At 34.2% G+C, this 2,280-nt stretch overlaps 1 non-coding gene across 1 annotated transcript; it reads left to right on the top strand.

Moving 5' to 3' along the window:
• The first annotated feature begins 1,087 nt into the window (after positions 1-1,087).
• Positions 1,088-1,162, top strand: TRNAC-GCA (transfer RNA cysteine (anticodon GCA)). Its single transcript has one exon. It is a non-coding gene; the product is annotated as a tRNA-Cys (tRNA).
• Positions 1,163-2,280: the final 1,118 nt, after the last annotated feature.

The following is a 2,280-nucleotide window of genomic DNA, read 5'->3' as shown; positions in this document are numbered from 1 at the left end:
AACAAACAAAAAAAAATCAAATCATTAGTCAAATAAACTCTCTGCTTAAGTCTTATTGACCCAAGGGCAGATCTCATAATGAAACGTGACGCATCAAATATCGGATATGAAGGTATCTAAAATTGTCAAAGAGGACAGAGAATCAATTATCATATTCATTCAAAAGCCTCTACTAATACCATACAAATTACAAAATAGTAATAAAAATAAAAAATAAAAAAAATACTATTTCCATTGTCTATTAAAATGTATTCCGAGAGTCAAATTTAGTTTTAGAAAAAGAAGGGAATAATCTTGTTTCAAACCAAAAAAAAAGTTTTGTTAGATAGAAGTAAGTTTTGTTGTGATTTGATTCTAAAATTCTACCTATAAAAGAAGTTGAAAACACCTTGGGAGATTACGTATGGGAGAGTTTCTAACAAAGTCTCTCTTCTCTTCTCTGTCTTCTCAAACCCATACTAATCCAACCAATCATTTGCATGGACTCAAAAGTTCAATTACCTATAAAAGAAGTTGAAAACATCTTGTGAAAGTTTATAAGGATACTACGACCTCTAGCTTTGCAAAATCCAGTGTTGTTGGCGCTTATCAAAATCGCTGCCAGAATAAAGTTTAACAAGTGGTTCTATGGTGTAGTGGTTAGCACTTTCGACTTTGAATCTAACGACCTGTGTTTAATTCCCGATAGGCAATCCACCAATTTATACAAAATTGGTTCATAGCCGATTCGGTAGGATCACTTTTGGACCGATAATCTGTAGAAGGGGTCACTAAGGTTGAGATCATACAAAATGGGTCCATAGCTCAATGTTAGAGCATTTGATTGCAGATCAAGAGGTCACCAATTCGAACATAGTTGGGCCCTTCTATCTTGGATAGAAATTTGTTACACTTTTTGGACCGACACTATGTCTAAGGGGTCACAAATGTTAAAATCCTACAAAATGGATCCATGGCTCAGTGGTAGAGAATTTGACCGATCACCCGTTCGAACTTGGTTGGGCCCTTTTATTTTGGACAGACACTTTTTACACTTTTGGACTGACACTATGTAGAAGGGGTCACTAAGGTTAAAATCATGAAAAATGGGTCCATAGCTCAGTGGTAGAGTATTTGACTGCAGATCAAGAGGTCATCAGTAGTTCGAATCTGGTTGGGCCCTTTTATTTTGGACAGACACTTTGTTCGATTTACTCCCGACCATTGAGTGTTTAAAGGAAAAGAAATAAGACTTAGCACACACTGTGAACATGGTTAAAAACTTATGTGGTCTTAGCGCCACTATATAATATAGTAGAGAAATAAAAAAATGTTACCCTCATTTGTGTGGTGTTGTACCATAAGTGATCAATGGCTACTTATAATTTTACCTTTTAAGGTTGTAAATATTTGTGGGTTTTAAGCACTTTTATAGAGAAAAGTTCCTTAAATAGAAGTCTTATTAGATACTTCTAAGCATTTAGAGATCAACTAGACACAAAGCTAAACATTCTAAAAAAAATTAGGGGTTAAACTTTCCGGTTAACGTAATTTAAGAAATTTATGATTTTTATATTCTCAAGAGTTTAATTGAGCTAGGTCGATTCAATCTAGTGGACCCAAGAATTGAACCGAACCAAACCAACTAGTTAGTAACATGATTTAGTGGAAGCATTTTCACGCAAAGTAGAAGCAATAATGGAGGGTTTGCAATAATATAGTTTTCACCCCTTGTTTCTCGAGTGAATATTGAAATAATATGGTTTTCCTGTTAAGTTTTGCATGGAAGAAAGAAAGACTGGATGTAAAGTATTATTTCAATTTGTTTGTAATATACAACAATATATAAATTAATTATAAGAAATATATAAAATTACATGTTCTCCAAGAGGTTCAATCAACACAGGAGGGTTACTTTTGCAATCACTCTAAAGGTGCTCAAGATCACAACGAGTTAGATAAAACAGTTCTAGAACTTTGAATCCAATAACTTGAGTTTGACTCGTGATAGAATCTCTCTTCTTGTGGAATCTGCATAAAATAGGAAAACCATTCCAAAATCAATTTTTACAAGGGGTTCTATGGTGTAGTGGTTAGATCGTTCACTGTCAGGAAAGACTATCGAAGAATCAATGAAAAAACACAGAATAAGGAACGACAACACAAGACATTTTAAAACAAAAGGGTGTTACCTAGCATTCGATGCGAAAACACAAATTTTCTCGAGGCATAAGGTGTAACATTCTTGAGTTATTCCGAACTTGCGCCGCTATCATTTTAACCCATAATAACTAGCATGAC

The sequence above is a fragment of the Cucurbita pepo genome, chromosome 10, assembly GCF_057944985.1.
Source record: "Cucurbita pepo subsp. pepo isolate OVF chromosome 10, ASM5794498v1, whole genome shotgun sequence".
Classification (NCBI taxonomy): Eukaryota; Viridiplantae; Streptophyta; class Magnoliopsida; order Cucurbitales; family Cucurbitaceae; genus Cucurbita; species Cucurbita pepo.
The sequence above is the reverse complement of the archived record's forward strand: the minus strand, read 5'-3'. Positions and strand labels throughout refer to the sequence as shown.